We start from the raw sequence: 16,319 nt of genomic DNA, 5'->3' as shown, positions 1-16,319 counted from the left end.
CCACCAAGGAGAATGAGTCCTCTTGGGACCCTTACCTTCCAGAGAAACGGAGGGCTGGGGCTCCAGAATTTGTGCAAGTGGGACTACAAGCCAGAGCCTGCTACTGTTGGGATCCACCGTCATCCACTGGCCCTAGCCAGCTGTGAGCTGAGGACACGAAAGTCACCACGGCCACCATTCAAGTCAGCATCAGATCTGGAAGCAGCAGCATAAAGCTGATCTGGAGCCACTGCAATTTCCCCATCTGCAAAGAGGAAAAAAGGTTAAAACCAACTGTTTCCACACTGGAGAAGTCAAATGCCTCCAAAACCAGCTCAAATTTGGCCGTACCAATTTTGTTAAACATTTCAAGGAGTTACACAAAATTCTTCACACGACCCAAACATTTTATTTTAATCCACTTAAATTTTAAAATAGTATGTCATGATGGAAAAAGTATTGAACTTAGAGTGTTAAGTGTCTGGGTTCAAATTCCAGCTCTGCCACTGCCTGGCTGTGTCAGCTTGGTCAAGCTACTGAAACTTGAATTTTTTGGCCGTATAAACAAGACGATAAAAAAACAAAGATGCATGCTGTATACTCAGTTTTGAATAACGTGACTTTGCTTTATGGAATAACTTTTCAACACTGGCAGAATTTTCAACTTAAAAAAAGTTTTGCTCTGTTCACAATGGAATGGACACTTAGGTCATACCCTTTTAAATTTAATCTGCGCTATTAACGTATTCTCCATCACATTCTTTTTTATTTTAATTTTTTTATTGAAGTATAGTTGATTTACAATGTTGTGTTAGTTTCTGCTGTACAGCAAAGTAATTCAGTTACATATATATATATACATATATATATATATATATATATATATATATACATTCTTTTTTATATATTCTTTTCCATTATGGTTTATCACAGGATACTGAATATAGTTCTTTCTGCTATACAGTAGGACCTTGCTGTTTATCCATGCTATATATAAAAGCTTACGTCTACTAATCCCAACCTCCCACTCCATCCCTCCCCCATCCCCCTCCCCCCTTGGCAACCACCAGTCTGTTCTCTATGTCCGGGATTCTCTTTCTGTTTCATAGATAAGTTCATTTGTGTCCTATCGTAGCTTCCACATATAAGTGATATCATATGGTATTTGTCTTTCTCTTTCTGATTTACTTCACTTAGTATGATAATCTCTAGTTACACTGCATCACACTCTTAAGTTCAGTCATTGAGGAATACAACAAAGCCTTGCTTCGTAGTGGTTAAAAAAAAAAAAAAAGGATGATACCTAGCTCACACGTGAACACGTGCATAAGTAGTCCACAATCTATAACTGTTTATGTAATCATCAGTTATTCTCGTCACAGTGAGAGTTACACAAGCCACACATGATGGGGAGCTACAACGCCAACGATCAGGGTCTCTGATGATCAAGACTCAGTCCTCAGAGGTCAGCCTAGCACAGGAACGACTTGGTGATGGGGCTCATGGGCTGAGAGGGCAGAAGGGACCCCGGGCACCATCCGGTCCAAATGCCCCCCTTTCACAGATGGGGAATCTGGGGTCAGAGTGCTCAAAATTGCACGGTCAAGAGGCCTGACCTCGCCATCTAGTCACTGTTTTCTGGTCTGGGCTCCAGAAGGCAGCCCAGTGAATAGAATAACGGGACTCCTTCACTGCCAGGCATGCCGCTGTTTTTCCCTTGGCGGAAGACAGTATCTTCTCATTTAAAACTGAATCCCACAGCTGACTTGCCCCATGCTCTGCGGGTGTCCTTCCTGCCGGCCCCGGACGGGCTGCCCAGCGGCTGATCCTGCAGTACTTGCCCTTCCTCACCCCACCCTTGGCCTCTCTGCAGCATCTGACCTTCAGCTCGACTCCCACCAGCACACACCTCAGATTGTTCCTTCCTCTGGTCCTCTTCCCACTCTGCTCTTTCCTTTATCAGTCTCTGAGCCCGCAAATATTCCCTGTGCCTGTCCTCAGCCCTCTACGCTTTCCCCCCTCTCTCTCCTCTCCCATGAGCTAAGAAACCTGTCCCATGTCAGCAGCCGACTCACAAATCTACATCCCCACCCCTGACCCAGCTCCCAAGGGGCCCCTCAGAGGCCATGTCCTCCTACCGTCTGAAAACCCATAATCTTCCTCCCTCCAGCCCAGCTCCTCCCATGCTGGCGACAATGCCCCAAAGTCACCCTAGACCTGTCCTGCCCCCTTACCCCACATCCAAGGAGCCCCAAGGTCCTGCAGGGCCTGCCTTCCTAACGGCCTTCGTATATATTGATTTCTTTCCATTCCTACTGTCGGTCAAGATCCTCCAAAAATATAACTTTCCCATTGTCTCTCCCTCTTGGGAAACGTTCAGAAACTCTCCACTCAAGGGTATATCATTCAGGACATGGTTGAAACCCATGAGGCTGCCATTCGGACGCCTTTCCAATCCACCCCGATCTGCTTTTCCACACTCACCTACACTTCCCTAAACTCCTCACCTTAGCTCCACTGTCTGTTCAACTGTGGGTTTGAATGTGTTTTGTAAATGGCTGCTTATTCTATTCCTTTCCCTAGAGAGAACAGGAGCTTCATGGAAATTTCCATGTTTCAGGTAATGTTTTGAACAATTTTACACCCATCAAATCGTGAAATCCTCACAAAACCCCTGGGAAACACATACTGTCATCACCCAACCTAACAGAGGAGGAAACTGAGGCACAGAGAGGTTAAGAAAGTTGCCCAAGGCCACACAGCCAGCGAGTGGTGGAGTCACCATTCAGCCCTGTGCCACCTGGCTCCAGGGTCACTGGCCCGAGAGTCCCATGTTGACAAACAAACCTGTTTGTGCAGAAGGGTACCTGTACCGCTCAGTATTTTAGCATTACACAAGACTGGCACGGTGCTACAGGGACTTTGGAGTGTCATTCCTGGAGGAAAGAATGTTTTCCCACTGACCTTCAGGCATGGGAGACAATGATGAAACAGTAGTCACCCTGCCATTAAAGTTAAGTTCAATCACACCTGATAGAATGCCACCTCCAAGATAGCCATTAAAGCCACCGGCCTCCCGGGCTGACAGGGTTCGGCCTATATCACCATTACGCGTCCCCCTAACTGCCATGGTGTCCGAGGAGCGGGAGGGCCTGAGGGGACTCTGAGGGACGCTTGGGTCCGCCCCACAGGTGTCGCCCAGAGGAGACGGGCCTGCTGCCTGATCCCACGATGGAGACGATTGTATTTCAGTGTGGAGGAGACTTGATGGAAGGTGAAACCCTACATAAGACACACAGACTTTGACCCGCTCAAGATGAAATCCGGCTCTGGCACAGAGTGGCCTTGCCTCGTCAGCGGGCAGGACACCGGGCCCTGCCATTCACGGCTACACGACGGCAGCGCCCTTCTCCAGGGCACGGGGCTCCCGGCCTGGCTGTGGTGCCCGGCTCAGCACCCCGGAGGGTCTAGCTCCCTTCCTGGGTCCTCCGGCCCCCAGGGGGCACTCACTCTGCCTCAGACTCAATTCCTCTAACGTTCTGACACCGAGAACCTTCACAGGCACGATGAGATGAGGTTGTTGTTTTTATCTCCCTTTTAACAGACGGGGACAAACAAGACTCGGGGAGGTGAAGGGAGTAGGTAGGAATAACTAGGGCATGGGGAGGGGCTGCGACGGGGCCCTCCCCAGACCACGCCATCCTGTTCCTTGAGCACCTGCACAAGCATTGTTTCTTTAGTGTCTGTACTTTGCCCCATAAAGCAAGTAGTATTATAGTAAGTCTCCTACGTACGAACGGGTTCCGTTCCGAGAGCGCGTTTGTTAAGTCCAATTTGTTTGTAAGTGCAATAAAGTTAGCCTAAGTACCCAGCTAACACGATCGGCTATCCAGGACTGTACTGTAATAGGTTTATAATACTTTTCACACAAAATAATACATAAAAAAACAAACACAAAAAATAAAACATTTTTAATCTTATAGTACAGTACCTTGAAAAGTGCAGTAGTCCAGTACAACAGCTGGCACACAGGGGCTGGCACTGAGTGAACAGGCAAGAAATAAAGATACGGTACTGCCGTACTCTCCACAGTACCATACAGTAAAGTACACAAAAGCACAATCACTTGTAGAGGACGCTCGCACATGACGACGTACACCAGACATGTGAACTGACTTACGTGATTGGACATGCGAATGCATGTTCGCATCTTTGAAAGTGCACAACTTGAAGCTTCGTATGTAGGGGACTTACTGAATCCCCACTTAATACGTGGGAAAACTGAGGCTCCGCTGGGCTGAAGGAAATTGCCCCAAGTGTACCTCTACCAAGTGGTGGAGCTGGGTGCGGTCCCGGACTCTGCCCCTGAGCACAGTGCCCTTTTCATGCCGTGTTGCAGCAGCCGCGGCTGGCCCCTCTCTGGTCTGGAGCCCCATCCTCACCCACCAGCACCAGCCTCGTCTGACGTGGGCCATGGTCTAGACCTGCCCTTGTTTGCTCCTCCTTGGCTTTGCCTTGGACTCAACTTCTCCCTGGGCCCAGAGGCCTGTCCTCCCTAAGCCCTCGCAATGTGGCTCAGCTCAACCTCCTTCATGTCCAGTGCCACCTGCTTCCCTGCCCGAACCTGCCCCCACTACACTGACTGGCCACCACCCTGGTCCTTTGTCTGCTTGCCCTGTGGACCCTGCCTGGCTCTTTCAGCCAAACCAGACTCCAGGTCCCTGGTCTGTCCTCACTGGGCAAAACTGTCACCTCCATGACCCAGCAGACAAGATCCCACTCTTGCCACCAATTCCCAGGCAAGTCAGCTTTTGACATGAGCTTTGTTTTGCACACTCTGGGGTCAGTTTTGACCTGCCCCAGCAGGTAGAGATTTGCCACACTCTGAATCCCCTGGAATGGCCTTTGGGAAAGTGTGGCATCACTGAATTCAGAGAGATTTTCAACTTTGTCTCCAAAACCCTCTCCTTTCCCATCCCTGTCTTACCAAATGGGTCCAGTCTAGCAGAGGCAGCCCAACTCCTCAGGGTTTCTGGGACCCCCTACACACTGGTCAATTCTTCCTGGCTGTACAAGGAGAAGCCCAGTCCCGGCCAGTCCATTGCTTTCCTAACTGCTCAGTCCAGGCCAACTGTGCTGCCCTCAAAGATATGCCAACATGCTGTCCTCACCCCAAATAAGACAAGCCAAGGTGAAAGGTAAGCTTGATTTCAAGCAAAAGTCCCTATAATGTTAGTTAACATTCACTTCAGTGCCAAGCACTGTTTTGAGCCTTTTACCTGGATTGACTCCTGAGAGCTTCTTATGAAAAAGTTGCATTATTACCCAATTTACAACTAGGAAAGCCAAGGCAAAAGGAGCTCAGTAACTTGTCCAGAGTAAGTAATTCCTGGAGCCTGGGTTCAAACCCAGAGAGTCTGACATGAGAACTAAATCTTAGGCACCACCTCTCATGTATGAAATATAATCATGGTGCTGAGGAGACAGTAGACTTTGGGGTCAGAATTCTGGTTTTGCTCCTTATTCTGTGACACTGACAAGTTATTTAACCTCTCAGAATATTGGTTCCCTCACGTGTTAAAAACTGGGCTAATAATGAATGTACCTGACAGAGTTCATGAAAATTAAATAGAATGGTATGTGGAAGTTTCTAGAATAATGTCTGAGATGTAGTAGGTGCTGGGTCATTTTTCATTTCCTTATTTCCTCTAATTAAGAAAGTCTTCGAAGTGAAGTGCCTACTGCTATAGTGATCACTTGAGTGCCAAATACTTCACGGTCAAGGGGTTTTAAAAGAGGTCATGGATCTGTTCTGGGGGAACCCTTCTAATTCTTTTAGAGATTTTTAAAAGTCATCTGAGGTGGAGAAGAAAAATCTTGGTCTTCCTCAAGATGCTGGTTGGATTAACCATATGTATATATAACCAAATGTATCCATTATATATATATATATATATTTCATGTATATATAATAAACCATAGTTTTCTTATAATAAATAAACCATCAAATAATTTTATCTGGTCAGTAGTCTGGTGTTCCTAGTATGTCAGTAAGCCAATATTAAACAGTCTGCATTAACTTTAGGAAGAGGAACTTTTCTAGGAACGTTTCTATTCTCTGAGACAGGGTTTCCAGTCTCTGGAAACGCCACGGGGATGCTGTGAAGGGGCCATGGGTGATCCTGCCCACATGTGGGCCAGGCCTAACCCTTTTTTCACAAATGCAGCAACTGTGGACTCCCTGAACACTCCCAGCCCAGTCCTTCCATGACTGGCACAAATGAGGGTTTTTGTTTTTGTTTTGTTTTTTAGTTCCTTAATAGAGGGGTGGGTGTTACATGGGCATGGAATAAAGTCACAGTGCTGAAATGCTTCTCAGAGAATCTGCGACCATAATTCTAATTCCTCTCCCCCCACCTTGGATAAATCATTTAACTTCCCTGAGGCCTTTTGAAAAAAAATTATTTGTGAAATATGAATTACACAGTGTCTCTGAAAATACACAGTAAATGCAATTTCCCATTCCACATGCTATTCTCTCTCCTTGGCATACATCTGCAGTGTTTTTCCCTCTTCCTCTTCCCTTTCTTCCAGAAAATTCCTATGTGTCTTTCAAGACTTAGCATAGAAGCTACCTCTTCCAGAAAGCCCTCCAGTCTGAGATGGGCGTCTTTCTCTCTCTTCCATGGTGCCTGGGCTCCCTTCCACCACGGCACTGATGGCCTGTCTCTTTCATTAAACAGTGAACTCCTTCCCAACAAACTGGATCTGGACCACACTTGGACCCCCAGAACCTAGGAAGACAGGGCCCGGCACATGGTGGATTCTCAAAAAAGCTTGCTGAACAACTAAATCATAAAGTTAAATTCCATAATCCAAGCCGGATTTTCTCATTCGCTTGCACTATGGTATATAAATGACATCTCTAGAAATAAACAAGTCAGAGGTTGTGAGATCAGAGAGTTAGGTCAGAAAGCAGGGTAAGGGGCAGGAGGGGTCACCACCCCAACATGCCAGGCCCTTGGCTCCAAGAGACCTCACTACATGACACAGCAACACAGGCAGGGGAGGACACTCTTTCTGCCCCTTGCCAAGCTATAAAAAGTGGTGAAAGCATGTCCTATTTTGCCTCCTCAGATCATGCCAGCTTGTGGAATCTAACCATGAGAATATTGATAAATCCCAGAACAAAGCTGGAGGACAAAGTCAAACAGCAGCCAGAATTGTAGAGTCATCCTGGGTCTTAAAGGTCATCTGGTCTACCCTTTGCTCTGTGCACAAATACCTCTGGATCCAGCCAGTCATCCCCCAGTCATGGGGGTTGGGGGAGGAGGTTCAAAATCTCAAGACTTTAAGTTTGAAGTTGGCAAAGAGAAAAAAATTCACTCCATGATTCCTCCATGTTTTCGAGAATCAATAGAACCATTATTATGCACAATGTCCTACCTTGGGAACCACAAGGAACACAAAGATGAAGATATGTCATACCTGCCCTCAAAAAGCTCATGATGCAGAAGGAGCAAAAAGGCCAGTTCAGCTGTGGACGCAATTGAGGGCATCTATACTAAGGGCGGTAAGATGAGCACACCAGTCGGGGAGAGAGAGGCAGAAGCCAGGTCTGGGAGGTTCTGCAGGACAACTGGCCCCATTCCTTCAAACACTCAACGAATTCGAAAGACAGACTCGATTCAAAAGATTCGACTGTTAGAAAAAATTGGGACAATTGGAGAAATTTCAATCTGGATTGGGTATTGGGTGAGAGCAAGGAGTTATTGGTAATTTTTAGGTCTATAAGCATCATATCATTACGTCTGAAATGCCTGTCTTTTTGAGAGATGCAAAAATCTAGCACGTGGAAGGGAAATGACATGATGCTTTTAAAAATTCAGAGAGAGAGAAAGAGAGATGTAAAGCAAGTGTGGTGAAATCTCAATTCTGGATGATGACTGAGTGGGTACATCACGCTCTGCTCTCTACTTTGGGGAGTGTTTGAAGTGTTCATCATTTTAAAAGGTTAAAAGTGAAAATACAGGGGCCAGGGCAGAAGAGACACTTTCAGCTGAGCCTTGGATGGTGAGCAGGATGTCACAGATGGAGATGGACAAGGGTGTCCTTTCGGGGGAACCCACCTGACAGCGGCCCTGAGGCAGGAGGGCTGGGGGTGACTCAGGAACCTGGTTTGTTTGCCTCTGTGTGGATCAGAACTCCAAACACTGGTCTGGTGGGTAAAGAGACCCACCTGTGTTGGCCTGTTTCTCAAGGATATGGTAAGTGCTGGGCCAAGAAATAAGGCAAAAGACTCTACAAATACCGGGCCCTGAATGCAGGCCGAGGGGGAGCGTGCCAGGACTTACAGTGCTGACTCTTGCCTCAAGGACGGTCCCCTGAACCCTTCACCACTTGTACAACTGCCCCATCCTGGTGGACCCAGGCTCTCTCTAGAGAGACCACCAGCCCCACATGAGGCAGTGTTGTTTCCTTCTTGGGGGACCCACAGTCTTCTTGGAATATAGTTCCCACTGCTCCTTCTCTGGATTCTCCAGCATCTCCAGAGAGAACAGATCAGAGGTGACCACATAAGAGTAAGCCTTGAGGTCACCTGCCCAGTGGCCCATCCACCTGCCTCCCCTCCACTCCCCCAGCCCCAAGCTGGATCCTGCCTTGCCTGGCACTGTCTCGGCAAGGAAGCGGGCTGCTAAATCTGCTGCTGCTGTCTTATCAGTGCAACCCCACCACTGCCTACCTCCCCAGGGGCCATCGGGGGCCTCTGCTGGGGCAGGGTGGGCTTTCAGGACCTGCCACAATGTCCTACCGCCTCATCCCTGGGTTCGAATTGCCTCTGGCTAATCTGGTTTTTCTGAGATCACAGACCAATGAACCCGGGTCACATCTCCAGAATGTTCACCTCTGGGGGTAACTGCGTTTGACAGCCTGGAAGTCTTTCCGAAACCGCCATGGTTCACTCGGGCGAGACGGGTGGGTCCTCTCTCACCAGCTTATCTTCGCTTTGCAGCCCTGGTAAGTAACTGCTGAGGACTGCAAAATCAAAGGGAAAATATTTACAGTGAGAGTTGACCTAAAAAGACCTACACCAGGGTCAGTGTACCTTCAGCTTGGCCTGACCTCTTCCAGATGAAGAGCCTCAGGGCACGGTGGGGTCGCGTGGTACAAAGAGCGAGGGGTTGGGAGTCAGGCTGAGGCCTGAGTTCAAATCCTGCCTCCCCACTTACTAGTTTGGGCAAGAGTTCATCTCAGATGAGACTTCCTATCTCAGAAGGTTTTGCAAATGAACTGAGATCAGTGCAGGTGAGATGCTTGGCATGAAATAGACATCCTTGAGCTCCTCCTTCCCCTCCAGGCATTTGGTTCCTCAGTTTTTAGATAAAGGAGCTGGAAGAGATAGTCCTCAGCCCACTTTCAGCTCCGACTTTCTGTCTTTCCCTGAAATCGCAGGGGTGGTAAGTCCCTCTCCCTGGAGGGCTCCGTAGTTGGATGCATCCTTCATCCCACCGCCCCCATCCCGTTGGCCTGGGCTCTTACCAGTGACAGGCCCTGGGCCCAGCTGCTATTGTAAAAGCATGAGGACACTGAGAGACTGACATCCAGACAGGCTCCCAGTATCCCCCCTCCATCCGGAAGGGTTTCTCTGCCCAAGCACAGCAGGGGTTTGTCCCTTCTGATTTTGTGCACTCTCTCAAAAAAGGTTATCAGTCAGGTAGAAATCCATTATAAGACACTCGGACCTTAGCCATTGTCCTGGTGGGCAGCGTAGTGGAGAGAACATCCCCTGGGCAGGTACTGGGAAACGAATTCGCCCCTCGAGGGCCGAGGGCTTTGGGCCCAACCACTCCTCAAGTTCCTCACCCCTCCAATGATAAGACGCCCCATCCACCCTGGCCCTGTTGGATGGGATTTTCCCAACAAATTGTGGATCTTGTGAAAGGGTTTTTGAAAAGTATGAAACCCTGGGAAAATGTGAGGGATTGTGTTGACTCCAATTTGGGTCTCCAAACCAGACCTCCCGTTCATCCTTCTGTTGTCTTGGGAAAAACCCAGGACCCTCCCACTGGCCAACCGCTCCTCAGGCAGAATCATTGGGGCTCTTTCTCTAACCTTTGGGGAGTGTGTGGCCGCCTTTCCATGGGAAAGCCCACGGGATAAGCTACTTGCCTCTCACGACTTCTAGGTGGGTGACCACGTGTTCCCTTTACCCAGACCGTTTCAGTTTATTCCTGTTACCCAGAATAATTATTAAGAGCACCTCCTTTTCTTATTTTTCATTTTTTTATTTTTTAGCCATGCCTCGCAGTATGTGGGATCTTAGTTCCCTGACCAGGAATCGAACCCGCGCCCCCTGCAATGGAAGCGTGGAGTCTTAACCACTGGACCACCGGGGAAGTCCCAATAGCACCTCCTTTTATTCTCAACAAAGCATCCTAGCTTGTGCAACAAAGTATATGGTCACTGTCCCTCCGGGCCAAGTGGTACCTCTACAGCCAAGCTGGATTACCTCAGCATTGAGACATCATCTAATGCAGATGTTACCCCCATTTCACTGCTGCAAGAGGGCACATGGCTTTCAAGGAAGACCAGAGGGTGCCGGGCCCAGACGTGCTGACCAGCCTCCTCAGGGCGGGGACGCAGCCCTGTTCTGCAGCCCTCATGGGACACGTTCCTTCCTCTCTTCAGTTCCTCGCTCATCCAGCTCCATCCTGAAAGCTCAACCCTGCCAGTACCAGCACCGCCCACCCCTAACCCAGAGCTGCCCCCGGCTGGGGCTCCCAAGGCCTCGGAGCGGCTTCCGTCCGAGAAGCACAGGGATAGCCAAGGACATTTTGTGCCTAACGGGTTGAAACTCCTTATCCCCTTGGGCTGATTGTTCTCGGCTGTTACCACATCATGACAAGAGAAACTTGAAAGAAGGCTTGGGATGCCACAGATAGTTGAACTGCTGATGTTTTGACATATTTCCCGCCCCCCACCCCAGCCAGCAGTTCTGTGGTTTTTCTTATTGGGTTGGAAAGAAAACAAATGCCTTCTAGAGCACTTCATGTTGACAATGGTTTATAATTATGTCACTTCCACCCCTGTGTGCCCGAGAGGAGCATCATGGAACAAGCACTGGTCCCATCTTACAGATGGTAAAACTAAGTTCAGATCAGAAAAGAGATGCTGGTCTTTCACTTGACCTAGCCAAGCAGGCTTCCTTCTAATCAAGTCTTTGACCAAACTCTGTTCACACACACACACACATACATACACACACACACACACACACACACACACACACAAACTCAACTGTTCCCCAGGGGACCTCATATGGTTTCCCTGCTCTTGTTTTACTCATGATTCTTTCCTACTTCCTGGCTATAAATATACCAAGGTCAAACACGTCTCTTGGTTTCACTCCATCAGCCAAAGAAACAGTTAGTTACTCAGAAGCAGACAGCAGGCAGCAGCCACAAAGGGAGAAGCAGCAGATCTGCTCAGTCCAGGACAGAGGGGGCATTTCCGTTGGGTTTGGCTTTTCAGATGCAGCCACCAGAGTTCTGTCTGGGAAGGCCAAGGCCCGTCACCCACTCTTGTGCCCCTGCAGGCTTGGGCTAGGCAAGCAAGGGTGGAAAAATCACTCTCAGTTTGAATCCCACCTAAACCAAGACTGGCTAAGGCGAGGCCCCCTCATGGCCAACCACTGGCCCAGCTGGGAAAACCCACCCCAGCCTTTTCAGATGGGGATTCAAGACCACGCCCCAGAGAAGCTCTTCTCCTAAATACCACTGTCTTCCTCTTTACTTGCTTTCAGGGTACATTCTTCGTCCGTGTCTCAGAGACTTTGAGTCAATGTTTCATTTCTTATGAATTTATTATTATTCGTAATATAATTATTATTCATAATATATTTATGTTATTTATCATATAATTTATTATTCTTTTATTATCATTACTTTATTATTGTTAATTAAAATATAACTCTAGTAGTAATATTATTATATAGTAGTATTGTTAGCAAGTACTAAGGTACTGGGTGCTTGCTATGTATCTGGTGCCCTGCACGCACGATTACATATGATCTTCTCGACAGACCTAAAGGGCAGGTAATACTAGCAGCAGTACCGTTATCATCATCATCACACAGATGAGCAGACGGTGGCCCAGAAGGTTAACTCACACAGCTACTAAGTGACAGAGCCACGATCTGAACTCAGGTTAACTGACTCCGAGTTCCATATTATCTACTACGATGTTCCCCCGCTCCTGCCCTATAACAGACCATCGACTCCAGTGCTTCCCAAATGGAACACCATGGCCAACAGATGCTGAGGGCTGCTACCTGACCTAAAGGGGGTGAGAGAGGGGGATTCTGGAACAAATAAGTTTAAGAAATAGTTATACCTATGGTTCTCACACTTTTTGGACTCAGGAATTCTTTACACCCTTAAACATCTCTATCATCAAGTGCCCCGAAGAGCTTTTGCTTATGTGCACTGTGTCTTTCAACATTTAAACTGAAAAAAATTTAATATTTATGAATTCACTTAAAAATAACGATAATCAACTTACTACATACTTATGTAACTACCGTATTTTTATAAAAGATGACTATTTCCCTGAAAAACAAAAAGTTAGTAAGAAGAGTGGCTTTATTTTACATTTTTCTGTGTCTAGCTTTCATCCAGCGCTAGAGCTCGATTCTCATTTCTGCTTCTGAACTCAGTCTGTTGCGCCATCACGAAGACTGAGGCAACCTCCACTGGACACTCATGAGAAGGGGAGAGTAAAAAAGGCAAATGATGCCTTAGCAGTGTTTTGAAAATAGTCTTGGCTGCTCAGAGGCTACCCTGAGGAGGAGGATTCCCTCAGTGTGGTCAGGAGACCTGGAAAGGGTTAAGGGGAGAAAGTCAGGTTCTGAGTTACACTTTAGGAAGTTCCTTTGGATGCTGCATGGAGGAGAGATAGAGGAAGGGCAAGCACAGAAGCAGAGGGACCGGTGAGGATACTCTCGCAACAGTTAGGACGGAGATGGTCATGGCCTGGATGAGGATGCTGGCAGAGCAACAGCTGAGTTGCTAGGATGCTGAGGAGAGGTGCGGAGGACAGGGAAGCCTCCTGGGCCACAATCAGAGGGGCCCGATGCTGGCAAAGGACTTGGGGGAGAAATTCCTCCCGGAATACATGGCCGGCCTTGCCTTGCCCTGCCCTGGGCTATGCCCAAGGCTTAGACGGCCGTGGGCTGGCCTGGGCCAGGGAGAAGGGCCTGCCCATTTCTGAGCAAGAGCAGGACAAGCCAGGGCTCCCCTCCATGCAGCAGGCCAAGGCTGTGAAGAATGCAGTCATGGTGGTCCCCAGGCACACCCTGGATGTGGGAGTTAGCATAGCCAAAGGCACACAGAGGTCCCAAAGCCAGAAACCAGCACCTACAGAGACCCTGCATGGGGAGCCTGCTTTCCCCAGCCCAAGAAACTTAACATAGTTAATGCCTGCACTGACCTGTGGCCTCCTGCTGGCCTGTCCTAGTGCTCCAACCACTGCCACCAGCCACCCCGGGTCCCTTCATGGTCCCACAGCAGGCTGTACCTGTGGTCCTTGCCCACGTGGTAGTGGACTGCATTCTCAGCCTTGCTCTTCCCTTCCTGTGCCTGTAGCCCAGCCATGGAAGAGTGCTCTTCCCCACCCCTTGGCTTTAGGCTTGGCCATGTGACTTGCACTGGCCATGAGCATTTGGACAGAAGGACCAAGCGGCAGGCCCAAGCCTGGGCCTTGAGAGTCTTGCATGTTTCCACTTGCTCACTTGTATCTCTGTCATCAGAAGAAGAAGAGTCTACTGCCACGTCATTGCTGCCCCTTAGGCTGGGACCTGGGATGAACAACCATGGAAAGGAATCAGCCCAGCCAATGCCCACAGACCTACAGCCTGAACCTGAGTCACCCCAGTTGACCCACAAATCCATGAATATAAATATTTATTGTTGTGTGCTGCTGGGATTTTTGTAGTTATTTGTTACACAGCAAGAGCTAGCCAATACACATCCATTTCCTTATGTCTAGTCTCTTTAAGACTATGAGTTACATGAAGGTTGCAACCACGTTTATTTTTATCTTGTTTCCCAAGAACCTAGCACACAGCAATTTTTTTAATAAATGTCTTTTGAACATGGGAAGGCATGCACAGATGAACACCTAGACTAGTCCAGTAACCGGATCAGACTTCTGGGAATCCTCTGACCCAAGGATGATCATGGAACAGACCAAAGATTACCCACTAGGTACCCCCAGGACAGATACACACACACACCCAAGCCTGGGCCAGCATTAGGCCAGCCCTCAAAACAGGCAATTGGATAGGTAATACCCTTTGGGATTGTATTTAGCTATCCCTTGACTGAACTGGTGTCCTCAGCTACCCTCTCATGCTTCAGAGACAAACAGCCTCTCCTGGAGGCAAGCCCTGGTGATCTGCTAGCCATTCTGCGCCCCAAACTGCCCTCACTCTCTGACAAAGAACTCCACACCCATGCACCTGCCCCATGATGTTATGGACTGAATGTTTGTGTCCTCCCCAAAGTTCATATGCTGAAACCCTAACACCCATTGTGATGGTATTTGGAGGTGGGGCCTTTGGGGGGTGATTAGGTCATGAGGATGGAGCCCTCATGAATGAGATTAGTGGCCTTATAAGAATAGACACAGGGGTTTGCTTCCTCTCTCTGCCATAAGAGAAAACAGCAAGAAGACAGTCATCTGTGAGCCAGCAAATGGCTCCTCATCAGACGCTGAATCTGCTGACATCTTGATCTTAGATTTCCCTTGATCTTAGATTTCTCCAGAACTGTGAGATATAAATTTCTGTTGTTTAAGTCACCCAGTCTACTGTAATTTTTTATAACTTACAGCCTGAGGGGACTAAGACCCGTGGGATGGCAAGTATTCCAAGAGGATCACATTGGTCAAAACGAAAGAAGGTGAGGAGACCAGGTGAGGCCCCGATGAGAAGCAGAGGGAAGCTGGACCAGCAGCAGATCCAACATCCTCAGCTCTCCCAGACTTGAGAGCTCTGGGCGGGGGCGGGGTGGGGGGTAGTGGGGGCATCAGCGCTGCTCAGGGACTTGACAAGAGACCCCATAGCCTAGGGGGTTGTGATGTGGGACATGGGGCCCTGAAAGGGACAGGCTAAGTGGAGTGTAAGTGGGACGATGGAACCTGCAGATGACTGACTACCCTTGGTTTGGGCCACACACCTCAGTGAGTGCAAGGAGCCCTCCGTGGAGGGTCAGTGGCCCAAACCAAGGGCAGGGTGGGTGGGCCCTGACTGAGACAAGGGCTCCTTTCTCTTTCCCACTGCCTGTGACCTGCCATACGTCCACTTACAAAGAAGAGCAGAAGGGGAGACGGAGAGCCCAGCTTTGCCTGGAATGTTCAATGTTATTCGTGTTCATGGAAACAAGGTCACGGAATTTGTAAGATCCCACCTCTGCAGGGGAAAGCCCCATGTCCTGAACCTCCGTGGACCTTGGTGATGAGGCAACCTTGACCGTGAAATAGCCCCACTATTTTGGGAAACTAGTTTGGGGGGAACACTTATAAATTATGTCTCTATCACTTGAAAGGCAACTCTAGACCTTTTAAAGGAGGTTGCGAAATAACCCTTGGCAGTTTCCTCCTCGTCTGGAACTTGTATCTCTATTTTAAGCAAATGAGCAGCCCCATGTCTAACGTGGATCCATAAAGGTGGAGTTGACTGGTCTCGACTTATGAATGAGTCTGGTGGTTGAGTGCAATACGGCTTCCCAGCACTGCTGGGCACCAAGGGACCCAAAACATCATCTTCTGAGCCAGCCCAAAGAGGTGTTGAACTGAGCTGACCGTCTCACACAGACACAGCCGAGAAACGCAGACACCATCCCACACTGGAAATAGAAAGGAGTACCTCTGCATTCAGTGTCACTGAAAAGAAGATGCTACCCACAGCCCTACTGCTCAACAGAAATGCTTTTGGTTTCAGTTTTAGCTAATGATCTGGCACAGTGAGATTCCTTGGCGGCTGTCGGGCTCCACACAGTCACCAAGAACCCGGAGGTCATGCTAAACTCAGAAAATGTTCCCTCGTGCTTTGGTTATGGTTTGATTCTGAATTTCGAAAGCTGGGAACCAAATGACTTCATGAAGGGGTAACAGCCAAGCCTCTATTATCCATGAGCTTGTCATCGGTGCAAGGGATGCTGCATGGGTGAAGTCACACACAGAAGATGTGTTAGGAAGGATGTCGCCCACTGTCAAAACAGCACGTTCCATCCCTCGGGGGCCAGCAAGGTAAATGGGATTAAAGAGCAGGTTGGCATTCT

The sequence above is a fragment of the Hyperoodon ampullatus genome, assembly GCF_949752795.1.
Source record: "Hyperoodon ampullatus genome assembly, chromosome: 1".
Classification (NCBI taxonomy): Eukaryota; Metazoa; Chordata; class Mammalia; order Artiodactyla; family Ziphiidae; genus Hyperoodon; species Hyperoodon ampullatus.
Note: the sequence above shows the minus strand (reverse complement) of the source record.